We start from the raw sequence: 15,288 nt of genomic DNA, 5'->3' as shown, positions 1-15,288 counted from the left end.
CCTGCAACTTTCTGTGCGACAAATTCAGACAGGAAAAATCAGTATAAATCCTTAGAAAATTATCCCCCAGTGTCTCCATCTGCTGGCGGTATTGAATAAGCATTGCTGCACTGATGGGGTATGCATTAGACGAAAAAAAAGAAGAAAAAGAAGAATAATACGCCCAGAAAAGAGGCGAAAAGGAGAAAAACGTAAAAAAACGTGAAAAAAAAGTAAGAGGAAGAGAAGGGAAAAAAAGGTGGAAATGGGTTTAAAAGTGATTTCGGCGGAGAAATATATATATATATATATATATATATATATATATATATATATATATATACGCGCACACACACACATATATATAAACGTATTCTCCGTTGAGATATTGCAGCCGCTGCTGTGTCCAGGCCCAGGAGCCTTAGCACTGTGCTGTGATGTCACTCAATACCACTGACATCACTAGGTGTAAACAACATCTCTCCTTTGCTGTGTATGTGACTATGGAGCTGTTTGGTGATGTCGTCTATTATGGCCTTCATAGAAGCAACAGGAGATTGTTGCATCCATCTAGAACCCTCAGAACTACAGTGCTATGATGTCACTCACTTCCACAGGCCTTGCAGAGTGTAAACAACAACAACCCAGCTTTGTTGTGTATGTAACCATAGGGATTTGTGATGTCACCTAGAACCTTCACAGCAGCGACAGCTTTATGAGGAGCATCAGCACTGCTCTGCCTGAGCAGAACCATCACCGCCATAGGTTGTCAAATAACCCGGATTTAACCCACACAGGTAAGTCCAATGGGGTGCAGGCATGTCCTCTATGCTTACAGCTTCCCGTGGGTGTTGGTTTGATACCGTTTGGGGACAGCCAAGGAGGCATCTGCAGGCAACAAAGGTAGGTGTGTGCTTGTGTGTGTGTTTCCTATGCAGATCCTAAGCCCAGTGTCACATGCAAGTAGGAGGAGTAAGAAGGGTTCCTGGCAAATCCGGGTTATGGATTGCATTTAAAAAGGCCCCGTGGGAGTGCAATGGGCCCCTGTCTTGCTGCTTAGCAATAATGGTATGGGTTTAGGTTCTGCTGTGTGTACTGGTGGTTGACTGCCCCCCAGCCCAGAGTGTGCATGGAAAATTGTCTGGCAGCCTCCCTGACAGCAAGCAGTGATAGTGCCCATGAAGGGGACCTTGTTGGGCCCGCCCCTTTCACGGTTATCGCTTCTCGGCCTTTTGGCTAAGATCAAGTGTAGTATCTGTTCTTATCAGTTTAATATCTGATACGTCCCCTATCTGGGGACCATATATTAAATGGATTTTTGAGAACGGGGGCCGATTTCGAAGCTTGCTTCCGTCGCCCTATGCATTGACCCGATATGGCAGTATCTTCGGGTACAGTGCACCACCCCCTTACAGGGTTAAAAAGAAAGATTCCTACTTTCATTGCTACCTGCTTGCTGGCTAGCCAGCTAGCCAGCCCTGTGGGCCTTGCTGCTGCTGCTGCAGCCAAAAAACAAAAGGTGGTGCTGCTGCTGCTTCTGCTGCTTCTGCTTCTGCTTGTGTCTGGCCGCTGTTGGAGCGTCCAGGCACAGGACTTCTGCTGCTGCTGACTAAATGGCCTCCTTAATTGGATCATTTGAGTAGCCAGCACACCTGTGCAGGTAGGGCATGACATGATAGGCAGCTGCCTTGATAGCGGGTGGGTGCTGAATGTTCCTAATTGACAAAATAAGATTAATGCTTATGAAGAAATATAAAATCTCATCCCTTCCCCAATATCGCGCCACACCCCTACCCCTTAATTCCCTGGTTGAACTTGATGGACATATGTCTTTTTTCGACCGTACTAACTATGTAACTATGTAACATAACATGGGGGGGGTCTCCTGGCTGTTCACACAGGTGTGTCATTGCTGTACATTGACCATGCATTGCTTCTGTGGTATTGCAAAGGCAAAGACAAATGCTTCCAGCCATCCATTGCACTAATGGATTGGTCATCAGCTGGCTGTCTATGTCCCGCATCAATATAGACCAAAGTACAGAGGGTTAGGCTATGCTATTGTGCACCTACCTGATGCATCAGAAGGTGCGAGGCCCTTGCTAAATTCTGTGCACAGACTTTGAGATCTATACTTTAGACTGTATCTAAACCTGCTCCAACATGGACTGACATTCTGGCCTACTTTCAGCCGATGCGACTTGTCTGTCGCTGAACAGTCGCTTTTTATGTATTCAGCACCTATGTATAATGTTGTAAAAATGCTCTAGAAGCTAAAGTCGCAGAAATGTCACACATATTTGGCCTGCAACTTTCTGTGCGACAAATTCAGACAGGAAAAATCAGTATAAATCCTTAGAAAATTATCCCCCAGTGTCTCCATCTGCTGGCGGTATTGAATAAGCATTGCTGCACTGATGGGGTATGCATTAGACGAAAAAAAAGAAGAAAAAGAAGAATAATACGCCCAGAAAAGAGGCGAAAAGGAGAAAAACGTAAAAAAACGTGAAAAAAAAGTAAGAGGAAGAGAAGGGAAAAAAAGGTGGAAATGGGTTTAAAAGTGATTTCGGCGGAGAAATATATATATATATATATATATATATATATATATATATACGCGCACACACACACATATATATAAACGTATTCTCCGTTGAGATATTGCAGCCGCTGCTGTGTCCAGGCCCAGGAGCCTTAGCACTGTGCTGTGATGTCACTCAATACCACTGACATCACTAGGTGTAAACAACATCTCTCCTTTGCTGTGTATGTGACTATGGAGCTGTTTGGTGATGTCGTCTATTATGGCCTTCATAGAAGCAACAGGAGATTGTTGCATCCATCTAGAACCCTCAGAACTACAGTGCTATGATGTCACTCACTTCCACAGGCCTTGCAGAGTGTAAACAACAACAACCCAGCTTTGTTGTGTATGTAACCATAGGGATTTGTGATGTCACCTAGAACCTTCACAGCAGCGACAGCTTTATGAGGAGCATCAGCACTGCTCTGCCTGAGCAGAACCATCACCGCCATAGGTTGTCAAATAACCCGGATTTAACCCACACAGGTAAGTCCAATGGGGTGCAGGCATGTCCTCTATGCTTACAGCTTCCCGTGGGTGTTGGTTTGATACCGTTTGGGGACAGCCAAGGAGGCATCTGCAGGCAACAAAGGTAGGTGTGTGCTTGTGTGTGTGTTTCCTATGCAGATCCTAAGCCCAGTGTCACATGCAAGTAGGAGGAGTAAGAAGGGTTCCTGGCAAATCCGGGTTATGGATTGCATTTAAAAAGGCCCCGTGGGAGTGCAATGGGCCCCTGTCTTGCTGCTTAGCAATAATGGTATGGGTTTAGGTTCTGCTGTGTGTACTGGTGGTTGACTGCCCCCCAGCCCAGAGTGTGCATGGAAAATTGTCTGGCAGCCTCCCTGACAGCAAGCAGTGATAGTGCCCATGAAGGGGACCTTGTTGGGCCCGCCCCTTTCACGGTTATCGCTTCTCGGCCTTTTGGCTAAGATCAAGTGTAGTATCTGTTCTTATCAGTTTAATATCTGATACGTCCCCTATCTGGGGACCATATATTAAATGGATTTTTGAGAACGGGGGCCGATTTCGAAGCTTGCTTCCGTCGCCCTATGCATTGACCCGATATGGCAGTATCTTCGGGTACAGTGCACCACCCCCTTACAGGGTTAAAAAGAAAGATTCCTACTTTCATTGCTACCTGCTTGCTGGCTAGCCAGCTAGCCAGCCCTGTGGGCCTTGCTGCTGCTGCTGCAGCCAAAAAACAAAAGGTGGTGCTGCTGCTGCTTCTGCTGCTTCTGCTTCTGCTTGTGTCTGGCCGCTGTTGGAGCGTCCAGGCACAGGACTTCTGCTGCTGCTGACTAAATGGCCTCCTTAATTGGATCATTTGAGTAGCCAGCACACCTGTGCAGGTAGGGCATGACATGATAGGCAGCTGCCTTGATAGCGGGTGGGTGCTGAATGTTCCTAATTGACAAAATAAGATTAATGCTTATGAAGAAATATAAAATCTCATCCCTTCCCCAATATCGCGCCACACCCCTACCCCTTAATTCCCTGGTTGAACTTGATGGACATATGTCTTTTTTCGACCGTACTAACTATGTAACTATGTAACATAACATGGGGGGGGTCTCCTGGCTGTTCACACAGGTGTGTCATTGCTGTACATTGACCATGCATTGCTTCTGTGGTATTGCAAAGGCAAAGACAAATGCTTCCAGCCATCCATTGCACTAATGGATTGGTCATCAGCTGGCTGTCTATGTCCCGCATCAATATAGACCAAAGTACAGAGGGTTAGGCTATGCTATTGTGCACCTACCTGATGCATCAGAAGGTGCGAGGCCCTTGCTAAATTCTGTGCACAGACTTTGAGATCTATACTTTAGACTGTATCTAAACCTGCTCCAACATGGACTGACATTCTGGCCTACTTTCAGCCGATGCGACTTGTCTGCCGCTGAACAGTCGCTTTTTATGTATTCAGCACCTATGTATAATGTTGTAAAAATGCTCTAGAAGCTAAAGTCGCAGAAATGTCACACATATTTGGCCTGCAACTTTCTGTGCGACAAATTCAGACAGGAAAAATCAGTATAAATCCTTAGAAAATTATCCCCCAGTGTCTCCATCTGCTGGCGGTATTGAATAAGCATTGCTGCACTGATGGGGTATGCATTAGACGAAAAAAAAGAAGAAAAAGAAGAATAATACGCCCAGAAAAGAGGCGAAAAGGAGAAAAACGTAAAAAAACGTGAAAAAAAAGTAAGAGGAAGAGAAGGGAAAAAAAGGTGGAAATGGGTTTAAAAGTGATTTCGGCGGAGAAATATATATATATATATATATATATATATATATATATATATATACGCGCACACACACACATATATATAAACGTATTCTCCGTTGAGATATTGCAGCCGCTGCTGTGTCCAGGCCCAGGAGCCTTAGCACTGTGCTGTGATGTCACTCAATACCACTGACATCACTAGGTGTAAACAACATCTCTCCTTTGCTGTGTATGTGACTATGGAGCTGTTTGGTGATGTCGTCTATTATGGCCTTCATAGAAGCAACAGGAGATTGTTGCATCCATCTAGAACCCTCAGAACTACAGTGCTATGATGTCACTCACTTCCACAGGCCTTGCAGAGTGTAAACAACAACAACCCAGCTTTGTTGTGTATGTAACCATAGGGATTTGTGATGTCACCTAGAACCTTCACAGCAGCGACAGCTTTATGAGGAGCATCAGCACTGCTCTGCCTGAGCAGAACCATCACCGCCATAGGTTGTCAAATAACCCGGATTTAACCCACACAGGTAAGTCCAATGGGGTGCAGGCATGTCCTCTATGCTTACAGCTTCCCGTGGGTGTTGGTTTGATACCGTTTGGGGACAGCCAAGGAGGCATCTGCAGGCAACAAAGGTAGGTGTGTGCTTGTGTGTGTGTTTCCTATGCAGATCCTAAGCCCAGTGTCACATGCAAGTAGGAGGAGTAAGAAGGGTTCCTGGCAAATCCGGGTTATGGATTGCATTTAAAAAGGCCCCGTGGGAGTGCAATGGGCCCCTGTCTTGCTGCTTAGCAATAATGGTATGGGTTTAGGTTCTGCTGTGTGTACTGGTGGTTGACTGCCCCCCAGCCCAGAGTGTGCATGGAAAATTGTCTGGCAGCCTCCCTGACAGCAAGCAGTGATAGTGCCCATGAAGGGGACCTTGTTGGGCCCGCCCCTTTCACGGTTATCGCTTCTCGGCCTTTTGGCTAAGATCAAGTGTAGTATCTGTTCTTATCAGTTTAATATCTGATACGTCCCCTATCTGGGGACCATATATTAAATGGATTTTTGAGAACGGGGGCCGATTTCGAAGCTTGCTTCCGTCGCCCTATGCATTGACCCGATATGGCAGTATCTTCGGGTACAGTGCACCACCCCCTTACAGGGTTAAAAAGAAAGATTCCTACTTTCATTGCTACCTGCTTGCTGGCTAGCCAGCTAGCCAGCCCTGTGGGCCTTGCTGCTGCTGCTGCAGCCAAAAAACAAAAGGTGGTGCTGCTGCTGCTTCTGCTGCTTCTGCTTCTGCTTGTGTCTGGCCGCTGTTGGAGCGTCCAGGCACAGGACTTCTGCTGCTGCTGACTAAATGGCCTCCTTAATTGGATCATTTGAGTAGCCAGCACACCTGTGCAGGTAGGGCATGACATGATAGGCAGCTGCCTTGATAGCGGGTGGGTGCTGAATGTTCCTAATTGACAAAATAAGATTAATGCTTATGAAGAAATATAAAATCTCATCCCTTCCCCAATATCGCGCCACACCCCTACCCCTTAATTCCCTGGTTGAACTTGATGGACATATGTCTTTTTTCGACCGTACTAACTATGTAACTATGTAACATAACATGGGGGGGGTCTCCTGGCTGTTCACACAGGTGTGTCATTGCTGTACATTGACCATGCATTGCTTCTGTGGTATTGCAAAGGCAAAGACAAATGCTTCCAGCCATCCATTGCACTAATGGATTGGTCATCAGCTGGCTGTCTATGTCCCGCATCAATATAGACCAAAGTACAGAGGGTTAGGCTATGCTATTGTGCACCTACCTGATGCATCAGAAGGTGCGAGGCCCTTGCTAAATTCTGTGCACAGACTTTGAGATCTATACTTTAGACTGTATCTAAACCTGCTCCAACATGGACTGACATTCTGGCCTACTTTCAGCCGATGCGACTTGTCTGTCGCTGAACAGTCGCTTTTTATGTATTCAGCACCTATGTATAATGTTGTAAAAATGCTCTAGAAGCTAAAGTCGCAGAAATGTCACACATATTTGGCCTGCAACTTTCTGTGCGACAAATTCAGACAGGAAAAATCAGTATAAATCCTTAGAAAATTATCCCCCAGTGTCTCCATCTGCTGGCGGTATTGAATAAGCATTGCTGCACTGATGGGGTATGCATTAGACGAAAAAAAAGAAGAAAAAGAAGAATAATACGCCCAGAAAAGAGGCGAAAAGGAGAAAAACGTAAAAAAACGTGAAAAAAAAGTAAGAGGAAGAGAAGGGAAAAAAAGGTGGAAATGGGTTTAAAAGTGATTTCGGCGGAGAAATATATATATATATATATATATATATATATATATATACGCGCACACACACACATATATATAAACGTATTCTCCGTTGAGATATTGCAGCCGCTGCTGTGTCCAGGCCCAGGAGCCTTAGCACTGTGCTGTGATGTCACTCAATACCACTGACATCACTAGGTGTAAACAACATCTCTCCTTTGCTGTGTATGTGACTATGGAGCTGTTTGGTGATGTCGTCTATTATGGCCTTCATAGAAGCAACAGGAGATTGTTGCATCCATCTAGAACCCTCAGAACTACAGTGCTATGATGTCACTCACTTCCACAGGCCTTGCAGAGTGTAAACAACAACAACCCAGCTTTGTTGTGTATGTAACCATAGGGATTTGTGATGTCACCTAGAACCTTCACAGCAGCGACAGCTTTATGAGGAGCATCAGCACTGCTCTGCCTGAGCAGAACCATCACCGCCATAGGTTGTCAAATAACCCGGATTTAACCCACACAGGTAAGTCCAATGGGGTGCAGGCATGTCCTCTATGCTTACAGCTTCCCGTGGGTGTTGGTTTGATACCGTTTGGGGACAGCCAAGGAGGCATCTGCAGGCAACAAAGGTAGGTGTGTGCTTGTGTGTGTGTTTCCTATGCAGATCCTAAGCCCAGTGTCACATGCAAGTAGGAGGAGTAAGAAGGGTTCCTGGCAAATCCGGGTTATGGATTGCATTTAAAAAGGCCCCGTGGGAGTGCAATGGGGTATGGGTTTAGGTTCTGCTGTGTGTACTGGTGGTTGACTGCCCCCCAGCCCAGAGTGTGCATGGAAAATTGTCTGGCAGCCTCCCTGACAGCAAGCAGTGATAGTGCCCATGAAGGGGACCTTGTTGGGCCCGCCCCCTTTCACGGTTATCGCTTCTCGGCCTTTTGGCTAAGATCAAGTGTAGTATCTGTTCTTATCAGTTTAATATCTGATACGTCCCCTATCTGGGGACCATATATTAAATGGATTTTTGAGAACGGGGGCCGATTTCGAAGCTTGCTTCCGTCGCCCTATGCATTGACCCGATATGGCAGTATCTTCGGGTACAGTGCACCACCCCCTTACAGGGTTAAAAAGAAAGATTCCTACTTTCATTGCTACCTGCTTGCTGGCTAGCCAGCTAGCCAGCCCTGTGGGCCTTGCTGCTGCTGCTGCAGCCAAAAAACAAAAGGTGGTGCTGCTGCTGCTTCTGCTGCTTCTGCTTCTGCTTGTGTCTGGCCGCTGTTGGAGCGTCCAGGCACAGGACTTCTGCTGCTGCTGACTAAATGGCCTCCTTAATTGGATCATTTGAGTAGCCAGCACACCTGTGCAGGTAGGGCATGACATGATAGGCAGCTGCCTTGATAGCGGGTGGGTGCTGAATGTTCCTAATTGACAAAATAAGATTAATGCTTATGAAGAAATATAAAATCTCATCCCTTCCCCAATATCGCGCCACACCCCTACCCCTTAATTCCCTGGTTGAACTTGATGGGACATATGTCTTTTTTCGGACCGTACTAACTATGTAACTATGTAACATAACATGGGGGGGGTCTCCTGGCTGTTCACACAAGGTGTGTCATTGCTGTACATTGACCATGCATTGCTTCTGTGGTATTGCAAAGGCAAAGACAAATGCTTCCAGCCATCCATTGCACTAATGGAATTGGTCATCAGCTGGCTGTCTATGTCCCGCATCAATATAGGACCAAAGTACAGAGGGTTAGGCTATGCTATTGTGCACCTACCTGATGCATCAGAAGGTGCGAGGCCCTTGCTAAATTCTGTGCACAGACTTTGAGATCTATACTTTAGACTGTATCTAAACCTGCTCCAACATGGACTGACATTCTGGCCTACTTTCAGCCGATGCGACTTGTCTGCCGCTGAACAGTCGCTTTTTATGTATTCAGCACCTATGTATAATGTTGTAAAAATGCTCTAGAAGCTAAAGTCGCAGAAATGTCACACATATTTGGCCTGCAACTTTCTGTGCGACAAATTCAGACAGGAAAAATCAGTATAAATCCTTAGAAAATTATCCCCCAGTGTCTCCATCTGCTGGGCGGTATTGAATAAGCATTGCTGCACTGATGGGGGTATGCATTAGACGAAAAAAAAGCAGAAAAAAGAAGAATAATACGCCCAGAAAAGAGGCGAAAAGGAGAAAAACGTAAAAATACGTGAAAAAAAAGTAAGAGGAAGAGAAGGGAAAAAAAGGTGGAAATGGTGTTTAAAAGTGATTTCGGCGGAGAATAATATATATAATATATATATATATATATATATATATATATATATACGCGCACACACACACATATATATAAACGTATTCTCCGTTGAGATATTGCAGCCGCTGCTGTGTCCAGGCCCAGGAGCCTTAGCACTGTGCTGTGATGTCACTCAATACCACTGACATCACTAGGTGTAAACAACATCTCTCCTTTGCTGTGTATGTGACTATGGAGCTGTTTGGTGATGTCGTCTATTATGGCCTTCATAGAAGCAACAGGAGATTGTTGCATCCATCTAGAACCCTTCAGAACTACAGTGCTATGATGTCACTCACTTCCACAGGCCTTGCAGAGTGTAAACAACAACAACCAGCTTTGTTGTGTATGTAACCCATAGGGATTTGTGATGTCACCTAGAACCTTCACAGCAGCGACAGCTTTATGAGGAGCATCAGCACTGCTCTGCCTGAGCAGAACCATCACCGCCATAGGTTGTCAAATAACCCGGATTTAACCCACACAGGTAAGTCCAATGGGGTGCAGGCATGTCCTCTATGCTTACAGCTTCCCGTGGGTGTTGGTTTGATACCGTTTGGGGGACAGCCAAGGAGGCATCTGCAGGCAACAAAGGTAGGTGTGTGCTTGTGTGTGTGTTTCCTATGCAGATCCTAAGCCCAGTGTCACATGCAAGTAGGAGGAGTAAGAAGGGTTCCTGGCAAATCCGGGTTATGGATTGCATTTAAAAAGGCCCCGTGGGAGTGCAATGGGCCCCTGTCTTGCTGCTTAGCAATAATGGTATGGGTTTAGGTTCTGCTGTGTGTACTGGTGGTTGACTGCCCCCCCAGCCCAGAGTGTGCATGGAAAATTGTCTGGCAGCCTCCCCTGACAGCAAGCAGTGATAGTGCCCATGAAGGGGACCTTGTTGGGCCCGCCCCTTTCACGGTTATCGCTTCTCGGCCTTTTGGCTAAGATCAAGTGTAGTATCTGTTCTTATCAGTTTAATATCTGATACGTCCCCTATCTGGGGACCATATATTAAATGGATTTTTGAGAACGGGGGGCCGATTTCGAAGCTTGCTTCCGTCGCCCTATGCATTGACCCGATATGGCAGTATCTTTCGGGTACAGTGCACCACCCCCTTACAGGGTTAAAAAGAAAGATTCCTACTTTCATTGCTACCTGCTTGCTGGCTAGCCAGCTAGCCAGCCCTGTGGGCCTTGCTGCTGCTGCTGCAGCCAAAAAACAAAAGGTGGTGCTGCTGCTGCTTCTGCTGCTTCTGCTTCTGCTTGTGTCTGGCCGCTGTTGGAGCGTCCAGGCACAGGGACTTCTGCTGCTGCTGACTAAATGGCCTCCTTAATTGGATCATTTGAGTAGCCAGCACACCTGTGCAGGTAGGGGCATGACATGATAGGCAGCTGCCTTGATAGCGGGTGGGTGTGCTGAATGTTCCTAATTGACAAAATAAGATTAATGCTTATGAAGAAATATAAAATCTCATCCCTTCCCCAATATCGCGCCACACCCCTACCCCCTTAATTCCCTGGTTGAACTTGATGGACATATGTCTTTTTCGGACCGTACTAACTATGTAACTATGTAACATAACATGGGGGGGGTCTCCTGGCTGTTCACACAGGTGTGTCATTGCCTGTACATTGGACCATGCATTGCTTCTGTGGTATTGCAAAGGCAAAGACAAATGCTTCCAGCCATCCATTGCACCTAATGGATTGGTCATCAGCTGGCTGTCTATGTCCCGCATCAATATAGACCAAAGTACAGAGGGTTAGGCTATGCTATTGTGCACCTACCTGATGCATCAGAAGGTGCGAGGCCCTTGCTAAATTCTGTGCACAGACTTTGAGATCTATACTTTAGACTGTATCTAAACCTGCTCCAACATGGACTGACATTCTGGCCTACTTTCAGCCGATGCGACTTGTCTGCCGCTGAACAGTCGCTTTTTATGTATTCAGCACCTATGTATAATGTTGTAAAAATGCTCTAGAAGCTAAAGTCGCAGAAATGTCACACATATTTGGCCTGCAACTTTCTGTGCGACAAATTCAGACAGGAAAAATCAGTATAAATCCTTAGAAAATTATCCCCCAGTGTCTCCATCTGCTGGCGGTATTGAATAAGCATTGCTGCACTGATGGGGTATGCATTAGACGAAAAAAAAGAAGAAAAAGAAGAATAATACGCCCAGAAAAGAGGCGAAAAGGAGAAAAACGTAAAAAAACGTGAAAAAAAAGTAAGAGGAAGAGAAGGGAAAAAAAGGTGGAAATGGGTTTAAAAGTGATTTCGGCGGAGAAATATAATATATATATATATATATATATATTATATATATATACGCGCACACACACACATATATATAAACGTATTCTCCGTTGAGATATTGCAGCCGCTGCTGTGTCCAGGCCCAGGAGCCTTAGCACTGTGCTGTGATGTCACTCAATACCACTGACATCACTAGGTGTAAACAACATCTCTCCTTTGCTGTGTATGTGACTATGGAGCTGTTTGGTGATGTCGTCTATTATGGCCTTCATAGAAGCAACAGGAGATTGTTGCATCCATCTAGAACCCTCAGAACTACAGTGCTATGATGTCACTCACTTCCACAGGCCTTGCAGAGTGTAAACAACAACAACCCAGCTTTGTTGTGTATGTAACCATAGGGATTTGTGATGTCACCTAGAACCTTCACAGCAGCGACAGCTTTATGAGGAGCATCAGCACTGCTCTGCCTGAGCAGAACCATCACCGCCATAGGTTGTCAAATAACCCGGATTTAACCCACACAGGTAAGTCCAATGGGGTGCAGGCATGTCCTCTATGCTTACAGCTTCCCGTGGGTGTTGGTTTGATACCGTTTGGGGACAGCCAAGGAGGCATCTGCAGGCAACAAAGGTAGGTGTGTGCTTGTGTGTGTGTTTCCTATGCAGATCCTAAGCCCAGTGTCACATGCAAGTAGGAGGAGTAAGAAGGGTTCCTGGCAAATCCGGGTTATGGATTGCATTTAAAAAGGCCCCGTGGGAGTGCAATGGGCCCCTGTCTTGCTGCTTAGCAATAATGGTATGGGTTTAGGTTCTGCTGTGTGTACTGGTGGTTGACTGCCCCCCAGCCCAGAGTGTGCATGGAAAATTGTCTGGCAGCCTCCCTGACAGCAAGCAGTGATAGTGCCCATGAAGGGGACCTTGTTGGGCCCGCCCCTTTCACGGTTATCGCTTCTCGGCCTTTTGGCTAAGATCAAGTGTAGTATCTGTTCTTATCAGTTTAATATCTGATACGTCCCCTATCTGGGGACCATATATTAAATGGATTTTTGAGAACGGGGGCCGATTTCGAAGCTTGCTTCCGTCGCCCTATGCATTGACCCGATATGGCAGTATCTTCGGGTACAGTGCACCACCCCCTTACAGGGTTAAAAAGAAAGATTCCTACTTTCATTGCTACCTGCTTGCTGGCTAGCCAGCTAGCCAGCCCTGTGGGCCTTGCTGCTGCTGCTGCAGCCAAAAAACAAAAGGTGGTGCTGCTGCTGCTTCTGCTGCTTCTGCTTCTGCTTGTGTCTGGCCGCTGTTGGAGCGTCCAGGCACAGGACTTCTGCTGCTGCTGACTAAATGGCCTCCTTAATTGGATCATTTGAGTAGCCAGCACACCTGTGCAGGTAGGGCATGACATGATAGGCAGCTGCCTTGATAGCGGGTGGGTGCTGAATGTTCCTAATTGACAAAATAAGATTAATGCTTATGAAGAAATATAAAATCTCATCCCTTCCCCAATATCGCGCCACACCCCTACCCCTTAATTCCCTGGTTGAACTTGATGGACATATGTCTTTTTTCGACCGTACTAACTATGTAACTATGTAACATAACATGGGGGGGGTCTCCTGGCTGTTCACACAGGTGTGTCATTGCTGTACATTGACCATGCATTGCTTCTGTGGTATTGCAAAGGCAAAGACAAATGCTTCCAGCCATCCATTGCACTAATGGATTGGTCATCAGCTGGCTGTCTATGTCCCGCATCAATATAGACCAAAGTACAGAGGGTTAGGCTATGCTATTGTGCACCTACCTGATGCATCAGAAGGTGCGAGGCCCTTGCTAAATTCTGTGCACAGACTTTGAGATCTATACTTTAGACTGTATCTAAACCTGCTCCAACATGGACTGACATTCTGGCCTACTTTCAGCCGATGCGACTTGTCTGTCGCTGAACAGTCGCTTTTTATGTATTCAGCACCTATGTATAATGTTGTAAAAATGCTCTAGAAGCTAAAGTCGCAGAAATGTCACACATATTTGGCCTGCAACTTTCTGTGCGACAAATTCAGACAGGAAAAATCAGTATAAATCCTTAGAAAATTATCCCCCAGTGTCTCCATCTGCTGGCGGTATTGAATAAGCATTGCTGCACTGATGGGGTATGCATTAGACGAAAAAAAAGAAGAAAAAGAAGAATAATACGCCCAGAAAAGAGGCGAAAAGGAGAAAAACGTAAAAAAACGTGAAAAAAAGTAAGAGGAAGAGAAGGGAAAAAAAGGTGGAAATGGGTTTAAAAGTGATTTCGGCGGAGAAATATATATATATATATATATATATATATATATATACGCGCACACACACACATATATATAAACGTATTCTCCGTTGAGATATTGCAGCCGCTGCTGTGTCCAGGCCCAGGAGCCTTAGCACTGTGCTGTGATGTCACTCAATACCACTGACATCACTAGGTGTAAACAACATCTCTCCTTTGCTGTGTATGTGACTATGGAGCTGTTTGGTGATGTCGTCTATTATGGCCTTCATAGAAGCAACAGGAGATTGTTGCATCCATCTAGAACCCTCAGAACTACAGTGCTATGATGTCACTCACTTCCACAGGCCTTGCAGAGTGTAAACAACAACAACCCAGCTTTGTTGTGTATGTAACCATAGGGATTTGTGATGTCACCTAGAACCTTCACAGCAGCGACAGCTTTATGAGGAGCATCAGCACTGCTCTGCCTGAGCAGAACCATCACCGCCATAGGTTGTCAAATAACCCGGATTTAACCCACACAGGTAAGTCCAATGGGGTGCAGGCATGTCCTCTATGCTTACAGCTTCCCGTGGGTGTTGGTTTGATACCGTTTGGGGACAGCCAAGGAGGCATCTGCAGGCAACAAAGGTAGGTGTGTGCTTGTGTGTGTGTTTCCTATGCAGATCCTAAGCCCAGTGTCACATGCAAGTAGGAGGAGTAAGAAGGGTTCCTGGCAAATCCGGGTTATGGATTGCATTTAAAAAGGCCCCGTGGGAGTGCAATGGGCCCCTGTCTTGCTGCTTAGCAATAATGGTATGGGTTTAGGTTCTGCTGTGTGTACTGGTGGTTGACTGCCCCCCAGCCCAGAGTGTGCATGGAAAATTGTCTGGCAGCCTCCCTGACAGCAAGCAGTGATAGTGCCCATGAAGGGGACCTTGTTGGGCCCGCCCCTTTCACGGTTATCGCTTCTCGGCCTTTTGGCTAAGATCAAGTGTAGTATCTGTTCTTATCAGTTTAATATCTGATACGTCCCCTATCTGGGGACCATATATTAAATGGATTTTTGAGAACGGGGGCCGATTTCGAAGCTTGCTTCCGTCGCCCTATGCATTGACCCGATATGGCAGTATCTTCGGGTACAGTGCACCACCCCCTTACAGGGTTAAAAAGAAAGATTCCTACTTTCATTGCTACCTGCTTGCTGGCTAGCCAGCTAGCCAGCCCTGTGGGCCTTGCTGCTGCTGCTGCTGCAGCCAAAAAACAAAAGGTGGTGCTGCTGCTGCTTCTGCTGCTTCTGCTTCTGCTTGTGTCTGGCCGCTGTTGGAGCGTCCAGGCACAGGACTTCTGCTGCTGCTGACTAAATGGCCTCCTTAATTGGATCATTTGAGTAGCCAGCACACCTGTGCAGGTAGG

At 46.1% G+C, this 15,288-nt stretch overlaps 7 non-coding genes across 7 annotated transcripts; all 7 read left to right on the top strand.

Annotated features, from left to right (window-relative positions):
• The first annotated feature begins 1,195 nt into the window (after window positions 1-1,195).
• On the top strand, window positions 1,196-1,386 carry LOC130339966 (U2 spliceosomal RNA). Its single transcript, XR_008880188.1, has one exon. It is a non-coding gene; the product is annotated as a U2 spliceosomal RNA (small nuclear RNA).
• Window positions 1,387-3,468: 2,082 nt separating this feature from the next.
• Window positions 3,469-3,659, top strand: LOC130339965 (U2 spliceosomal RNA). The gene has a single exon (XR_008880187.1). It is a non-coding gene; the product is annotated as a U2 spliceosomal RNA (small nuclear RNA).
• Window positions 3,660-5,745: 2,086 nt separating this feature from the next.
• On the top strand, window positions 5,746-5,936 carry LOC130339964 (U2 spliceosomal RNA). Its single transcript, XR_008880186.1, has one exon. It is a non-coding gene; the product is annotated as a U2 spliceosomal RNA (small nuclear RNA).
• Window positions 5,937-7,990: 2,054 nt separating this feature from the next.
• LOC130339963 (U2 spliceosomal RNA) lies at window positions 7,991-8,181 on the top strand. Its single transcript, XR_008880185.1, has one exon. It is a non-coding gene; the product is annotated as a U2 spliceosomal RNA (small nuclear RNA).
• Window positions 8,182-10,283: 2,102 nt separating this feature from the next.
• On the top strand, window positions 10,284-10,476 carry LOC130339969 (U2 spliceosomal RNA). The gene has a single exon (XR_008880191.1). It is a non-coding gene; the product is annotated as a U2 spliceosomal RNA (small nuclear RNA).
• Window positions 10,477-12,568: 2,092 nt separating this feature from the next.
• LOC130339961 (U2 spliceosomal RNA) lies at window positions 12,569-12,759 on the top strand. The gene has a single exon (XR_008880183.1). It is a non-coding gene; the product is annotated as a U2 spliceosomal RNA (small nuclear RNA).
• Window positions 12,760-14,836: 2,077 nt separating this feature from the next.
• Window positions 14,837-15,027, top strand: LOC130339960 (U2 spliceosomal RNA). The gene has a single exon (XR_008880182.1). It is a non-coding gene; the product is annotated as a U2 spliceosomal RNA (small nuclear RNA).
• Window positions 15,028-15,288: the final 261 nt, after the last annotated feature.

This window comes from Hyla sarda, unplaced genomic scaffold (assembly GCF_029499605.1).
Source record: "Hyla sarda isolate aHylSar1 unplaced genomic scaffold, aHylSar1.hap1 scaffold_564, whole genome shotgun sequence".
Classification (NCBI taxonomy): domain Eukaryota; kingdom Metazoa; phylum Chordata; class Amphibia; order Anura; family Hylidae; genus Hyla; species Hyla sarda.
The sequence above is the reverse complement of the archived record's forward strand: the minus strand, read 5'-3'. Positions and strand labels throughout refer to the sequence as shown.